The following is a 17500-nucleotide window of genomic DNA, read 5'->3' as shown; positions in this document are numbered from 1 at the left end:
AGAAGGACTTGTAATGCTTCTCTCTCTCTCTCTCTCTCTCTCTCTCTTGAAGATTAATGACCACACCATTCAAAAGAATATTGCAATCATTCCCTTAATCCAGATAATGAATTAAAACTCTCTCTCTCTCTCTCTCTCTCTCTCTCTCTCTCTCTCTCTCTCTGAACCCGGGTCCTGTCAAAATGTATGATGGGTGATCCCATTAGGGGTGTAATTAGGGCGGGTTTGTACGAATTTGGGAATTTGGAATCTGGGAATGTACGAATTTGGGAATTTGGAATGATGGGAACATACGAATTTGGGAATTTGGAATTCTGGTTACGTATGAATTTGGGAATTTGGAATTCTGGTAACGTATGAATTTGGGAATTTGGAATCTGAGAATGTACGAACTTGGGAATTTGGAATCTGGAAACATACGAATTTGGGAATTTGGAATGCTGGTAACGTATGAATTTGGGGATTTGGAATTCTGGGAATATACGAATTTGGGATTTTGGAATTCTGGGGAATGTACAAATTTGGGAATTTGGAATACTGGGAATTTACGAATTTGGGAATTTGGAGTTCTGGGAATGTACGAATTAGGGAATTTTGTGTACTGGTAATTACGAATCTGGATATTTGGCACACTGGGAATATACGACTTTGAGAATTTGGAATACTGGGAATTAAATTTGGATGTTTGGCATACTGGGAATATACGAATTTGAGAATTTGGGATACTGGGAATTCACGAATTTGGGAATTTGGAGTATTGAGAATTTACGAATTCGGGAATTTGGAAAATTGGGAATTACAAATTTGGGTATTTGGAATTCCGGGAAGATATTTATTAGGGTATTTGGAATTCTGGGAATATACGAACCTGGGAATTTGGAATACTGGTAACATACGAATTTGGGAATTTGCAATACTGGAAAAATACAAATCTGGGAATTTGGAATATTTGGAATATACGAATTTGAGAATTTGGAATCTGGGAACATACGAATTTGGGTGTTTGGAACTCTGGGAAAATACGAATTTGAGAATTCGGAATACTGGAAATATAAAACTTGCGGTATTTAGAATTCTGGGAATTACGAATTTGGGAATTTGGAATACTGGAAATATACAAATTTGGGTATCTGGTACTCTGGTAATTCATAGGTTAATATCTAGGTACCAATGACGACCCTAGAACCACAAACAACAAACAAAGAATGGTTCCTCATACTCTCTCTCTCTCTCTCTCTCTCTCTCTCTCTCTCTCTCACCACCAAAACAAAAGAGAAGCGCGATGAAAAACAAGGGCGTAGAAATGACACAATGGCCGCTGTGAGTCCAAACCGCAGCCTCCATTACACGAAAGTTCTACAAAAGGACCTTTTGCTTCGACACAGAATCTTTGTCTCTGCCTCTGTCGGCTCCCTTTGAAGTGGGAGTGTATATTCGTGTCCCTCAGAGAGAGAGAGAGAGAGAGAGAGAGAGAGAGAGAGAGAGAGAGAGAGAGAGAGAGAGAGAGAGTAATGCCTCTAAATAATGTTATTTAGGTCATAGGCCTAGGTTGGGTTAGGTTAGGTTAAGGTTTACTGGTGTTAAATACCATTTATATATATCTATATACATATTCTGGTTAGGTTATGTTTTGTTGATGTAAATAGCATTGATATGTTTGACTAAAAATTGAGGGGGGCGTGCTAAGGGGGGCTGAAGCCCCCTTTGGTAAGAACCAAATTTTTGTCAGTTCATAGGCCTAAGATAACGAAGCTTTCACGCCGAAAAAAAGTATATAAAAATATCTAAACAATTTGAAAATAAAAAAATCCTAAATTTCAATCTGGAATTCAATCATGGGACTCACACCGAAAAAAGTATAAAAAAATATCTAAACAATTTGAAAATAAAAATTCCCAAATTCCAATCTGGAATTCAATCATGGGAACTGTCAGATTCCCGAAATGATTCATACAAGAGAATTACAAACCTTACCTAATTTGTAGCCATCTTGGTCCAGCCTCCTGCCCAAAATGATCTGTAGTGGCTCCAAAAATATGGCTCCCAGTGGCTCCAGATATAATCTGAGGAGACATGAATTATATATAATAAAATATATATATATTTTAAAACCAATGTATTTAAACAAATCAACTTATATATGTAAATAGCTTTGTGTACACAAATGCATACACAGGTACACATGATACTCATAAGAATATATATATATATATATATATATATATATATATATATATATATATATATATATATATATATATATATATATATATATATATATATATATATATATATATATATATATATATATATATATATATATATATATATATATATATATATATATTCTGTCTTTAAATATAAATACGAAGAGATATTATATATTTTAAACTTCATGCCTTATAATAATAATAATAATAATAATAATAATAATAATAATAATAATAATAATAATAATGATAATAATAATAATACTCACTCTTGACATTAACCTTGAAATGTCATTGAATGGCAGAGTTGCCAATTTGATTATTTAAAAATTTCGTCTGTTATAACAGTTATGAAGTTATTATAAGGGTTATGAAGTTATGACTCGCTTCCCCGCGTCAATTTAAACATTGGTTATGATCAATACTTTTATTAGTACAAGGGAATACTTATAAACACTTTATAAAGGATTTTATTTATAATATATTTGTTTATAAGATCCATTTTTCTCTGGTAGCGACTGGCAATAATTATCCTTTTTCACTTAAACTTTGCTTATTTTTGAAAAATATTTACTTGTGAATGGATATTAAATCATACACTAAAAACAGTTACTGCATATTAATTAACATTAATATACATCTGTTCAAGATAATGTTATAATTGTGAGAATTTCAATGATTTTTTTTGTTTGTAATGAAGCCGGTTCAAATAGACCTATGTATGGCTTCTGTGATACTTATCTCTCATAATACGATGAATATCTCTCTTGTTTACTTGTTTATATTGATTAAAATGACAATATCCGCCTGTTTACGTAAACAGGTCGACTGTTTATTGAATATAACGACCGTAGGACACAAACGGTATTTACTGTTTTGGTCAACAATTTTGAATTATTCTAGACTTTTTATCATTAATAAATGTATAAAAAAGGCTTAAGATACTCACTCTCCTTAACAGCAAAGTCTTAAGGTTTTGAAATTCCCAGAAAAATTATATAAAATAAAGGAAGAATTTAACAAGACACGTGAACGCAATCCTTCCCCTACACTGTCCACCGGGTAACTGAACCATTAGGCCGAATTGGTTATGGTTTTAAGGACTATTTTTTTATATTCAGTTTGGACCAGAACCCTTGGAACGCCATTGGGAAGCCAGTTCCTACGGCCTCTTCATTAAATGAATGATATAGGTGATAATTATAATTATATTAAAATTCGTGAAGAATATAATTTTTCAAATAAGTGATAATCTTGATAAAATCATATATCACTTGATATATTCTGGTCATATTCTCAAAGAATATTGGTATTTTTCGAGGTGATTATCACAAAATCCCGAGAAATTCCTAGAAAATTAATCAAACACTCTGGATAAAATTCTGAGGGAATTTTTTGGAAAAAATTCTGCTCAAATTCTCGAAGAAACTTTGGTATTTTTTCGAGCGAAAACTACTATAAAATCTTTAAAAAAAAATCCTAAAACAATCTTAAATTCTGAGAGAATTCATAAACAAATTCTGAAGCAAATCTTGATAAATTATCCTAAAATTCTCAAAGAAATTCTTACATTTTATCAAGCCGAATCCTTCATTAAAATCCTAAAAAATCCTGAAAAATCACCTTAAATTCTGTACAAAATTTCAAGGGAATTTTGGGAGAAAATTCTACTCGAATTCTCAAAGAATTTTTAGTATTTATCAAGCTAAACCTATTCTCACAAATTCCCCCAAAATTTCCTCCTATAATCTTACAATTCTGGATAAAATTGAGGGAATTTATTCTGCTCAAATTCACAAAGAAATGTTGGTATTTATCAAGCTAAACCTCTTCTCAAAAGTTCCCCCCAAAAATCCACAATATTCTTACAATTCTGGACAAAATTCCGAGGGAATTAACGAGAAAATTCTGCTCAAACCCTAAAAAGATATTTGCAATTCTCGACAAAATCATTCTCACGAAATCCTACCAACTCCCAAATCAATATTCCTAAATTCCGGACAAAACTCTGCTGGAATTATCTGGCGAAAATCCCGCATTATCTCGCGAGAATTAGCGCGATACAAAACCAACTAAAGACAGAATTATGTCTCCTGTTCACGCGAGACTGATATTAAGGAAAGCCAGCCTGAGTCTGAGGAAGATAATGTTTGCGTGGGAATACACACACTTTTAATCAAGTCTCTATTGTTGATGCGAATTGAACCGAATGCAGAATTTAAGCCAAAGGCCAATCACTGGGACCTATGGGGTCATTCAAAGATGGAAAGGAAATTGAGAGGCAGGTAGGTTTGACAGGTGTAACAGGAGGAATACTTCAAAGCGGCTGCATTGCGAAATATTCAAATAGAAATGGAGGTACAGTAAAATAAACGAAAGGGGTTGCACCTAGGACCCGAAGGCACGCTGCAAAGAAGAAATGCCTACAGTGCACTGCCTGAGGTGGACTGACGACACTACCTACCTATGGGAACTTCTGTGCCAGCAATACGAAGCACTGCTTCCAATTTCCAAAATGGTTGCCTAATACGACGCTGGACTACACTGAAATTTTTACCCTTTCTCCAGTGGAAGTCTGCAAAAAATATTCTCAAACAACTATTTACCTTAAATCTATAGAGATTAAGGTAGTTATTCTTATGTAGTGTGCCGAGTCGCCTTGAAGCAGGTAGTTTGGTATTAACTGGTGTCCAAGCAGTTACGCAGTTTGACTAAATTGTTTACGGAACTGACCAACCCATTTTCATTCTTCACCATAAACCGAAGAATGTTTCCTCAAAAACCACCAGCATTTCATGTATTGTCGGGGTACCTTTGATCAAGTTTCTAGACCAGAGACAGTTACGACCTCATTGGCTGTTAAGATCCAGGATTCAAATTTCAGAATTTTTTTTTTTTTAGTAAGTTAACTAGTAGTTTAGTTTGATGCTAAATTGAGAACCTCAACGACCCATTACATCGGACTCTTACAAGTCTTTTTATTCGTAAAACTAAGTTTCACACCGGTACAAATAACTAAACAAATTACTTTGACTTCCACCTTAGGCAACCATATTTTCAGTTCTGTAAATACCTTCATGTTGCTTTGAAAAGGTAGCTTTAGGTTCCAATATACAAGCCAAATTTTGTCAAATAAAAATCTTACCACAGGATTTAAGGATACCGAACCTATACAAAGCAGCTTTAGGTTCCAATATACAAGCCAAATTTTGTAAAATAAAAATCTTACCACAGGAATTAAAGATACCGGATAATTTAAGTACAAACTTTATTGCTAGCTTACAAAATGGGTTTCATGTACAAATAGTTCCGAAATACTTTGAAACCACATGTAAGTTAACTACCGTATATTCCCAAAAAATAATAGTTTTACATAACTTTTGCAGAACTAATCAGTATACAGTGGCTATGCTGCATTACCTTAGAATAATTAAAATGAATTCAGTAGTTCAGTAGCAATCCTTATCCATTAAAGACTAGGCTTCATAATTTAAATTAGATTAACTCGCAAGTCCAGTAATTGAGCGAAGTAATGGCTAGAGAATTCATTGATTCGTGGTCACCCAGGATATTCCAGTACTTGGTCTTCTCAAGTAGAATACAGGTAATCACCAGTTGAGTCTCCCCTGCAGTCTTCAGGTAGTAGGTATTAACTCTGCAAGACCACCCCTGGAAAAGAAAAACTAATTAGTGTTTTCCCATACCACGAAAAACTTTCCAGAGTTTTTAGTTAAAGCACATTGATATGATCTAATAAAAATTTTTGTATGTAGTTTGAAAACCTAGAACTGGCAGTCTTCATTGTAATACTTACTGAAAGGAACAGGTTATTGCTAATTTTCATACAAACCTTGAAACTAAGAACTGCATTGCTAGTTTTCATACATAAACCTTGAAACTAAGATCGTGAGTCAATTTGACTGCAGAAGTTCAGTTCAGTCGTACAGGAAAGTTTAAAGTTACACAAGTCACGCAAACTAAGCTTCACCTAAACTTAAAACTGAAGATAATGCACTTTAAATAAGCTTTTTAATCTTAAACGTATAAGTTTAACCTGCACCTAATCAATTAAAACACCACAAACTTTAATTGTGGGGAACAATCTTTAGACGACTGACGACTTAAACATCTTAAAACACCACTACGTTAAAAAGCTTAATAGTATGATACTCTCTAGACCAAACCTCAAAAGGTCTATGAAAATTTCTTTCACTTAATTGAAAAACTTAAATCCACAAACCTAATACCTTAACTTTGGGACAAACATCTAATCACAATAACGTCCCACAAACATCAAAAACTTCTCGAAACCAACAAACATCCACCACACAAACCTGGAACTCAAGAACAGCTGTTAAAGAAACCTTGAACAAAACCTTGACAGGAGATCGAAAGAAAACACGGAATCTTGAAGCTCCAAGGATGGCGGAGGAAAGGATTTGTTTATCTAAGTCTAAAAGAAAACAAGGATTTTAAAACTCCAGGAACGGCAGATAATCTAGGCTGAAGATTCCCTTGGAATTTCAGGGAAAGAAATCGGGGAAAACTTGGGTCTCTTACGAGGGTAAACAAAAGAAAGTTTTTCATGCTGGAAATGAAAATATGTAAAAAATTATACATCGAGAAAACTAAACATAAGATATATAAGGTTACAAGTTCCATTTTTTAGTTACGTGTCTAATTTTGCATAATTTTTTAACGTTAGGCCTATATCTTTTTCGAAGCCTGTGATTCTCGATAGAGATTTCCCACCTCTCGCGTTCCAAAAATTTTAGACCCTAGAATAATTGAACGTTCCCGTTTGTCTGCGGGTTTAAAACATTCTTCCAAAATAAGGAATGGGGTCTTAAAAAGATATGGAGCGGTTCTTGAGAGGAAATTGACTTTATTTAGGATTTTTCAAGATGAACTTGTTTTCCAGTTTCAATTCTTGTGCTTGTTTATCATTTAGGAACTCCTGAGGATTCTGGAGGATGTCGAGGATGATTTAGGATACGTAAACACACGCACACACACACACACACAAATATAACCTCCAATTCAAGAGAACTTGCAAAACCCTTATGATGACTTTTGCCAAAAGTGAAGTGCTCACAATATCTCATATAATCATCCCCGAGAGAAACATTCGTTTTAAATCACATCTAATTGGCTGCACTTGACACTTGAACACACGCCAATGCAAGCTGGTTACCCGGGAAAGAGTTTCTGGAGGACAAACACTTGAGAAACGTCGAATATCAGGAGAGGAAATAAATAGAAAAATTCTGGTAAAAGGATGCCATGTTAGTTCATGAAATGGAAAAGATATTATGGAAGGAATATTATGAAGGCTTAATAAGGATGTCTAATTATTTTCTTCCCCACTAGGATAAGGTTAGTTCAGCAGGTTAGGTTAGACATAGGGATTAGGGTATATACCCAGGACTGGATAGTACCTTGGTAGAGGTTAGGATAGGCTTGGGGGCCTTTGAATAGGGTAGGATTTTGGGATAAGATACCTTAGGATACGGATATTCTTTGGATAGGGTAGGATTTTGGGATAAGGTACTTGGGATACTAGATATCTTTGTACAGAGTAGGTTAAGAAATTCCTTGAGTAAGATAGGTTAAGATACTTTACACTCTTTGAATAGGTAAGGATTTTAGGATAAAGTATGTTAGGAATATTCCTTGGATAGCTAGGATTTAGGATAGGCAAGGTTAGGACAAAGGATAGTCTTTGACAGGACTGGTTAGGATACCAGAGATATGGATTGGCTAGGATCTTGGAACAGGCTAGGTTAGGATATGGAGGTATTTAGGATTTGATAGGACATCAGAGTAGGTTAGATTAGGATGCTGAAATAGGTTAGGATGCCTAGCCTATCATGTTAGGTTAACCGAGTGGAACAGTATAGAAATTATAGAAAATTATTATTATGAAAATATATTGAAAATATGAATTTTTTCAAAGATAAAATTAGCATTGGAAAAATGCTTTGAAATAACAACTTGTGGATTACTTAAACAAAAAACTATTTACTGGAAAATTTCGAGAATAAAATAAATAAGCAAAAGATTATTGGCAATAATGATTTATGTCAAACTCGCCATAACAGTCAGGAAGACATTTCATTGTGCAAATTCCTGGTTCCTGGATTTTGGGAATTCAATATTCGCACAGAAACTTCTTCAGAGTCAATATTCCTGAAGACCCAGAGTGATTGAAAGTTTTGTTGAATTTTTCAGAATAATTTAGTTTTTCCCTGAATTACTATTTCTGTTCTAAAGCAGTTTTTGTGGTTTAAGTTTGTTTGTGAAAAATAAAAATTGAGAGTTTGATAATTATTTGTATCAAACATTTGGTTGTGGTTTGAGTTCCAATGTTTGAAGGGAGAACATTCAAACACACTTTCAGCTAAATGTTTAGTGTTAGCTTGCATTGTTTGTTAATTATGTGATTATGTGACTGTAGTTTGATGTTACTTATGGTTACAATGTACATATACAGTATGCATATATATATATATGTATACATATACATATAAGATGCCTTATATACCTGTATAACCTACCTGCTTGATATTACCTGGTGTCATTATCCAGAGATTTCATCTTTCACATTTATTCTATTTTCTTTTCTCTTCGTCTATTCAATCTTTCCATTCCCTCATTTACCTCATTTATCTCCTTTTTTTGCATCACGTCTTCTCTCTCTCTCTCTCTCTCTCTCTCTCTCTCTCTCTCTCTCACACATATTTTTACCTGTTAAATATTCATTCTACGTCAGTAAGAGAAGATAAGGCAAATTCAGAAAGAGGTTCACCCTGCACTAAAAGAAAACGGGAATTGACAAAAAACGGAGAGATGTTTATGATTTTACCATCCTTGGCAAAACGAATTGAGTTCCTTGTGTTTAGTGTCCTTGGAAAGTAACTTTTTTTTTTTTTCGAGTAATTCTTCGTTGTCAGAAGTTTTCCTTGAGTGTCAAGGAGCTACAGGCTTCTGGTTGTTTAGTGAGAGAGTGGAGTGTTGGGGATAGTGTGATAAGGACGTTATTGTTGTTGATAGTACTTGTTGTTAAAGTTAAGGTATTGGAAGTTTTAACATATGTTGTGTATAAGGTGTACTTAGGAACTTTATGGAGTGTAAAGTTTCTTTTGTTATATTAGTTTTGTGATTAGTTTCATTGCGTATTGGAGTTCATATCATGAGGTTTTAATGATTCATAAGTTTTATTTGGGTGAACTGAAGACTTCAAATATTTTGATGTTCCTTTGTTTTGGGGGTTTCGAGGTTTGATCCATGAAAAGATTAGTGAAATACAGAAGCATTTTAAGGTTCTAGGTTTGTCCATGAAAGGATCAGTGAAATACGGTCTTTTAAGGCATTCACAGGTGTTAAACTTGGGTAAACTGAAAATGCCAATCATTTTTGTTCCTTGAGTGGTAAAGTTCAGTGGAATTAAAATATTCTGGGAGGCTGAAAGCAGTTTTTATAGTTCTTAAGACTTATAGGGATATAAGATTTTAAGTAATTATTTTAGTTCTCAAAATTTAAAGTAACTTTGGTGTAATTCTAAACGTTTGTAGAGGGGTAAGTTTTAAGACTGATCTTTTTCTCTAGAGGACTATTTTGGGTCTCAATGTTGATAGCTTGGTATTGTCTTGCAACATACTATGTACTAAAGGGGATAATAGCTATCCCTACTTCACTGAGCATTAACTTGGAAACAATTTCTCTTGTAAGAGATAATTAGTATTTTCTTTTTCGCAGGTACTGGGGGCTTTGAAGCAACCTTCATTGTCATGCCTTGCGCAGTAGTTTTTGTTTGAAGTTACCACCTGGGAGTTTACTAGAAATCTGGAGCCTAAACTAGATTCTAGTCTACTGTAGTTTGTTCCTCCTTTGTCAAGAACTCTTGAGAGAAATGATCCTGAAGTTTGAGTTCTTTCTCTTATCAAGAAATAAATCTGAAGTCTTAAAAGATCCTGGAATTTACTGAAGTTTGAGTTTTGTCCTGTCAAGAATTCCTAAAACTAGATCTCAATCTAGTGACCCAGAGCTTCATAACTTCAAGTAAGTGTTACTTCGAACTCTGTGCTTCAAACTTTGCAAGCTAGTTCTCCCCCTTCAGGGGCGGAGCCCCTGATGTGGGGAGGACGTCCCCTTTGGTGTGTGGTAGACTTAGCCTATTACACCCCAAAGGGGGCTTGCTTTCCTAAAACTAATCTTGTGGTGTTAAGAAGGGAGTCATTAGCACTTTGTGAAATTTAATAAATTTACTTTTTTGCAGATCGTTCTTATGTCAGTTTAAGCTAATTCGTTTTGCAATTGATTATATAGCTTTACTTTAAGTTATTTTTAAACGTTGAAATGTTTAAGTTTAAAATATTAAATTTCGTGTCCGTATAGAATTTTTCTTTAACAAGTGTACTTTCTTGAATTATCAGTCTGGGACCAGTTTTTGAGTATAGGAATGACACTGATTTTTTAGTCTTCAGCTATATAATTCTTGGCAGGGTTGGTGACAGCTACCACATTTATGGTCAACTGGTTTGACTACGGAACTGTGTACCTACATAGCATTCCTTGATTTGGACATAGCCTTAATTGAGGTCATATTAGCTGAGGGGACAGGAATAAAGACTTGGTAGGTGTGGTGAACCTGATAGTTTTTGTCTATAGTAATCATTCCTTAGAATCCTAAAATTAGGTTTGGTTTATATATTCAGTGGTATAAAGAGTTTTTGCCTTGAGACAGATTGTGGATGCTAGCAGTTAATTTTGATACTATTTGGTGTTGTTCCAACTTAGAGGAAGTTTTAAGTTTTATCTTGTCTTGTGTAAAGCATTATATTCATAGCCATGAATGTATTTTCTAGCCATAAATGTATTTTTTAGGTTCATCAGATCAACCAGTCAAGAGTAGCTTAATACGCAGGAGGTCCACTGGTTTTAGTTGGACGTCCAAATGACTCCTGGTCTTAAGAAGTATCAAGAAAGTTGATGTTTAGCTGATGATGACATAACCAGTGATATGACACTGTTCTTGGGACCTCAAATTCATCTACTTCACATCTGGATATTTAATGTTAGTATTGGGTATGGAGTAATAATAAAATCCTAGTATTTTATTAAGTTTTACTTTATTGGCTAAAATCCTTGGGGTTTGAATAACCAATTTTAATTATGTAAGATGTTCTAATTACTACTCTTACCCTTCTTGAAGGGTAAAGTGACTATCAGGAAGTAATTTTAAGTTTAATGAAGCTTAAAGTAAACCAGTACTTAGAAGTTTCCATGAACTTACCAGTAATTTGAGTATTAGAAACTAAAGGAGCATAAATTATTTACCAGGTTACCTAGATCCCGAATTCTCAAGTGTAAGGTTGTTGAAGACTTAAAATGGTGGGCTTTGAACTGAACGAACTCATCCCTCCTGATGAAGTTCAGGAAGATTTTTCTTCGGACCCCAGTAACAATGGCAGCTTGCTTTCTTAAATTAAACAATTTAAAACTGATGAAAGATACCTAGTTTCAATCACGAAGTTTGGAATAGTAGCATAACCTTAGTAAAACTAAAATTCTGATTGAAGGTTCTGATTTTATTACGTAACTCTAAGATCAAGCCTTCAGTAATCTGACCAATCAAAGTTCCTCTAGCATTGATGACCTGTAAAAACGATGGAGGTAGTTGCTGATAGCACTATAGCAGTCTCCATTATAAGACTGGGAAGTCTGAAAGACTACGTTACCCTTTCCAGTTTACAAACTGGAGAGAAGTTATATTTTCAATGGAAAATCATACAAACTGGGAAAGTTTGAGTGATTTAACTTTTAAAGGCAGTGTGGAAACTAGGAAATTAATTCTATCCATAAAATAAACACCATGAGTCAGGAACAAAATGGTTAACTGGTTAATTGGTAGTAAAGAAGTGAATTTTAAATCTTATGGCTACATGGCTTACAGATAAGCTTACAATATAAATGTATCCTTTGAACATATTTTAATTTCTGATTAAATTGCTTAAAACCTTTAGGTATAGTGTTGAATCATGCCCCTCCCCACCCAAATGTACGAATCAGCAATGGGGTCAGACCACTCCTGGCTAATTATCAATCTATATTGAGAGTTATACACCAGGTGGCTAGCAGACCGTGGTAGGTAATTGTCTAGGTATCTCAGGGAGGAATAGGGCTTGCAACTTCATTCTATAAACCTTTCATAGCCAGGTTTAAGTTTGGCCTTACGAGACGCCAAGATATCCTCCCACTGATATCTCTAGCTGGGTACTAGTTTTAGTGTGCATCACCGCCATCTTGGAAAGAGAAGGAGAACCTTTTAGGACTTGTCTAATCTTGGTTTGGGAGTGGTGGTTGTTGGTTGTGATGAGGGGTTAGGCTCTGGGTAGTGGTTGGTTATACTTTATATAGGTGTGGGTTGTGGTATTGTGAGAAATTTGTAGATTTTATTTAAAATTGTTTTAAATTTTTTTTGGCTTGAGACAATAATTGGATTAATTCCTGAACAGAAAATTCCATATTTGTCACAAATTAATTTTTATTAAAGATGTAAGTTTTTCCCCGAAGAGTTTTTCCCCGAAGAGTTTTTCCCCCCAGAGTTTTTCCCCCCAGAGTTTTTCCCCCCAGAGTTTTTTCCCCGAAGAGTTTGTCCCCAGAGTTTGTCCCCAGAGTTTGTCCCCAGAGAAAATTCCATATTTGTCAAATTTTTATTAAAGACGAAGAGTTTTTCCCGAAGAGTTTTTCCCGAAGAGTTTTTCCCGAAGAGTTTTTCCCGAAGAGTTTTTCCCCGAAGAGTTTTTCCCCGAAGAGTTTTTCCCCGAAGAGTTTTTCCCCGAAGAGTTTTTCCCCGAAGAGTTTTTCCCCGAAGAGTTTTTCCCCGAAGAGTTTTTCCCCGAAGAGTTTTTCCCCTCCAAGAAAATTGTGGAGACAGTGACATATATTGACACAAAACATCCTTAAATTCCTAAAGAGCCCTAGAGTCGTCCTAGAGTCCATTAACGAATTCAGTGTGTCCTAGAGAGTCCTACAGAGTCCTAGAGTCTTACAAATTCCTACAGATTCCTAGATTCCTTAATTGAGGGAGCTATATCCTAAAGGAGTGAGATACATCACCTGTTACTGGGGTTCTTCCACAAGATTTTGTTCCCAAGATTTATTCGTAGACAAATGGTCCTCTTTTGAAAGTCTGTTGTTTGTGTATATTGTTTGTTTGTGCTTGTGAATATTTTGTTTGTGCGTATTGTTTGTGCGTATATGTTTGTAGCCTTGTGTATATTTTGTTTTTGTTTTTTTGCATATATTGCTTGTGGATGTTTTATAAGTCTGTTTCGTTTATTTGTGTGTGTATATTTGGTTGTTTGTATGTTTGTGAATGTTATCTTTGCATGTTCATTTATTATCTAGTTTATTTTTGTCTGAACATTTTTAGCAATTTCCAGCCTTTCTCTCTCTCTCTCTCTCTCTCTCTCTCTCTCTCTCTCTCTCTCTCTCTCTCTCTCTCTCTCTCTTTCATTTTACTCCTTCTCTCTCTTTCATTTTACTCCTTCTCTCTCTTTCATTTTACTCTCCTTCTACTCTCTCTCTCTCTCTCTCTCTCTTTCATTTTACTCCTTCTCTCTTTCATTTTACTCCTTCTCTCTCTCTCTCTCTCTCTCTCTCTCTCTCTCTCTCTCTCTCTTTCATTTTACTCCTTCTCTCTCTTTCATTTTACTCTCTTACTCTCTCTCTCTCTCTCTCTCTCTCTCTCATTTTACTCCTTCTCTCTTTCATTTTACTCTCCTTCTACTCTCTCTCTCTCTCTCTCTTTCATTTTACTCCTCCTCTTTCATTTTACTCTCCTTCTACTCTCTCTCTCTCTCTCTCTCTCTCTCTCTCTCTCTCTCTCTCTCTCTCTCTCTCTCTCTCTCTCTCTTTCATTTTACTCCTTCTCTCTCTTTCATTTTACTCCTTCTCTCTCTTTCATTTTACTCTCCTTCTACTCTCTCTCTCTCTCTCTCTCTCTCTCTTTCATTTTACTCTCTCTCTCTCTCTCTCTCTCTCTCTCTCTCTCTCTCTCTCTCTCTCTCTCTCCCCGAGAGCATGTATTCATAGCGTTCTTCTCATTCCCAAAGATATTTACTTTCCCAGCTGCTTCTTCCACGGATTGTGTGGGAATGTGGACTCAAGGAATTTATTGCATTCGTTCCTGTTTACGTAATTGGATTTATTGGACCTTTCCCCCTACTCTCCCCCCTCTCTCTCTCTCTCTCTCTCCTACAATAAAAAAATAAGGTAAAAATCCATTTCTCTAGTCGTAAGTTTTTCATAATGTTGGTGGCGTTTTGTTTACATAAATCTCCTCCTCTTGGGATTTTAACTGAGGATTTCTGGGATTTCAGCAGTGTTTTAAAAGGGATTTCTAAGTTTCGTAATGTTTTTTAAACTTGGATTTACTTAAAAGGATTTCTGTTAAGTATAGGTGAAGCTAATATGTGATAAATCCATTTTTCAAAATGTATGCATAAAGTCTAACCAGCATTGGTTATATCTGAATAATTATGCAATTTCAATAAATTTGAGTAAAGTTAATATATGATAAATTCAGTTTATTACAAAATGTATGCATACATTAAAACCAACCTTGGTTATCAATGAATAATTTTGGCATGTCATTTAGTTCAGATAACTTTTGGTTTCATTACAAGGAAAATGAATATTTTAGATATTATACATAAGGGGTAACCAACCTTGTTTATCTTTTAATAATTCTGTTCTTTCAGTTTGACTAATTTTTAATATGTAATTTAAATTAGTTTAGGTGACTAATTTTGTTTTTCATTTAAAGTAATATACATATTTTTTTTCAGGAACTGTAAGAATTCAAGGCTTCTAGATGTTAGCCAACCTACAGAAGTTGAGGTGAGTATCCATTGTAGCTGTTATAACCATTTAACCAATTATCTCAAGGTGAGGAGAGAGAGAGAGAGAGAGAGATTCAAAAACCCCCAATTTCTCTCAAGTATCAAAGCCTAGCGAAAACGGATCTCTCTCTCTCTCTCTCTCTCTCTCTCTCTCTCTCTCTCCTTAATGAGGGGCACCTGGCTCACCTGTCCTCAATGGGTAATCATTAGTGGAGCCTAATTGGTGTCCAGGTGGTAATTGGGAAATATTGTTCGATAATGAGGTTCAAAAAAGTCATTTGGCTTCTTAATTTATAACCAGATTAGGATAAGATATTAAAAAAAGGATTTGGAAAAAAATATATAAAGGTTATTTGCATGATGTTATGTTTATGGGTTTCTGGTTAATTGAGAGAGAGAGAGTGAGAGAGTGAGAGAGTGAGAGAGTGAGAGAGTGAGAGAGTGAGAGAGTGAGAGAGTGAGAGTGAGAGAGTGAGAGAGTGAGAGAGAGTTCCCATTCGGTATTGAAAATTTGTCTTTTTCCTCAAATAAATTGACAATTCTCCTTTGCCATTAAAAATTTCTCTCTCTCTCTCTCTCTCTCTCTCTCTCTCTCTCTCTCTCTCTCTCTCTCTCTCTCTCTCTCTCTCTCTCTCTCTCTCTCTCTCGATTTATAAGCCGATTCAGAAGATTACTATTGATCGTATCAGGGAGTTATGTTCACTTAATACCTTCAGTTACTTTTCATTAAAAAAGCTCGTTCATTTTGACATCCCTTCATATAAGAATATTTGTTTCTGTTGAGCTTTTAATAATAATAATAATAATAATAATAATAATAATAATAATAATAATAATAATAATAATAATAATAATAATAATAATAATAATAATAATAATAATAATAAATTTAAGGATTGTATAGCTTACAAGACTTAAACAGGTAATTATATAGATTAGAATAATAATAATAATAATAATAATAATAATAATAATAATAATAATAATAATAATAATAATAATAATAATAATAATAATAATAATAATAATAATAATAATAATAATAATAAAACTTCATATCATAAAATATTTGGTCAAACAGAACCAATATGACAAAATATTCTAAAAAAATTCTTACCACATTTCTGCAGAGAAACAAAAATAAAGCAAAAATTTCCCAATATTAATAAAATATGAACAATATTTCCCCCCTTCGTTCCCTCGAGAGAGAAAAAGAGGTACCATTATTTTTAGGCAATGGGGGTCAGGCAGCTGGCCCACCTGAGGACTTATAGGGGTTCCTAGAAAATTGGTAGAGGTCAGGATGATAGGACAGAGGTATTGGAGGGGAGAATGGCTTTAAAGAAAAGTGGTTTTTATGTCTCTCTGGAATAAGGGCCATAATTGGTAGCTGGATTTGGGGTCTTGAGATATTAAAAATAAATATTGAAATAGAATTAAGAGGAAAATCAGCTTTATTTTCGCTTAACATAAAGGTCAGATTAGGAAAACTTTATTTCTGGCTCAGCTGAAAAGAATGAACTTGAAAAATGAATAAGTTTTTAACAAGGGAGAAGAATGAATATTGAAATATTTATCCAAAAGAAAAATCGGCTTTATTTTCAATTAATGTAAAGGTCAGATTTGCCTATACTACATTCCAGGCTCAGCTGAAAATAGATTAAGGTGAAAAATGAATAAATTTTTTAGTAAGGGAGAAAAATATGCAAAAATAGTCCCTTTTTCCTCCCGTCATAGAGTTTAAAATTGAAAATCCTTATGTGACTCTTGATAGGAAGAAATGCGATATAGGAATAACAAAGGAATTAAACCCTTTTTTCATCTATTCAAAAGACCCAAAACAAAGTAATTGGCATCTGGTATACGTAACTGGTCACCTACCCATGTGTAGGCTAGTCCCAGCATTGCTTAACCCAAAAGGATTTTAATTCCTCCAGCCCTGGGCTAGATGTGGACACGAGGTTGCCAGTCCCGTCGGCTGTCAAATTAAATCAAGCAGAAATAGACTTGGTTTCTTGTTTAATTTTTTTTTATGTATATTCAATGAATAATACATAAATTCACTGATTCATTTGAGAAACACCTCAATTCACTGATTCATTTGAGAAACATTACCTACAAGAAATGAGAACCATCATCATTCACTGGTTCTTCAGAAATTTTATTCACCTGTCCAGTGTATAACTATAATCATTCACTTTATTATTTGAGAAACAATACACCAGTCCACTGATTCATTTGAGAAACAATATTTCAATCCACTGATTCATTTGAGAAACATTACTTACAAGAAATGAGAACCATCACTCATTGATTCCTCATTAAGGTGAGAGCAAGATCACTTAGTGGAGTTATTTAGAGGGAGTTGGGGGTGTGGGTGGG

General features: G+C 34.4%; 2 long non-coding RNA genes across 4 annotated transcripts in view; one reads left to right on the top strand and one right to left on the bottom strand.

The window, feature by feature from the left end:
- Nucleotides 1-5461: 5461 nt before the first annotated feature.
- LOC136855977 (uncharacterized) lies at nucleotides 5462-6640 on the bottom strand. The gene is made up of 2 exons (XR_010858194.1): nucleotides 6458-6640; nucleotides 5462-5879 (listed from the first exon to the last, which is right to left on the bottom strand). It is a non-coding gene; the product is annotated as an uncharacterized lncRNA (long non-coding RNA).
- Nucleotides 6641-9162: 2522 nt separating this feature from the next.
- The window catches only part of LOC136856180 (uncharacterized), a 29233-nt gene continuing 20895 nt past the window's right edge, over nucleotides 9163-17500 (top strand). Inside the window, exons 1-5 of one of the 3 annotated variants that reach the window (XR_010858265.1) lie at nucleotides 9163-9283; nucleotides 9969-10271; nucleotides 10715-10849; nucleotides 11097-11286; nucleotides 11553-11721. This is a non-coding gene — a long non-coding RNA (uncharacterized lncRNA). Of the gene's footprint in view, nucleotides 9284-9968; nucleotides 10272-10714; nucleotides 10850-11096; nucleotides 11287-11552; nucleotides 11722-15064; nucleotides 15117-17500 lie in introns of those variants that run through there. The other 2 variants (XR_010858264.1, XR_010858263.1) reach the window with 2 other exon arrangements.

This window comes from Macrobrachium rosenbergii, chromosome 34, assembly GCF_040412425.1.
Source record: "Macrobrachium rosenbergii isolate ZJJX-2024 chromosome 34, ASM4041242v1, whole genome shotgun sequence".
NCBI classification, from domain to species: domain Eukaryota; kingdom Metazoa; phylum Arthropoda; class Malacostraca; order Decapoda; family Palaemonidae; genus Macrobrachium; species Macrobrachium rosenbergii.
Note: the sequence above shows the minus strand (reverse complement) of the source record. Positions and strands in the feature narration are given on the sequence as shown.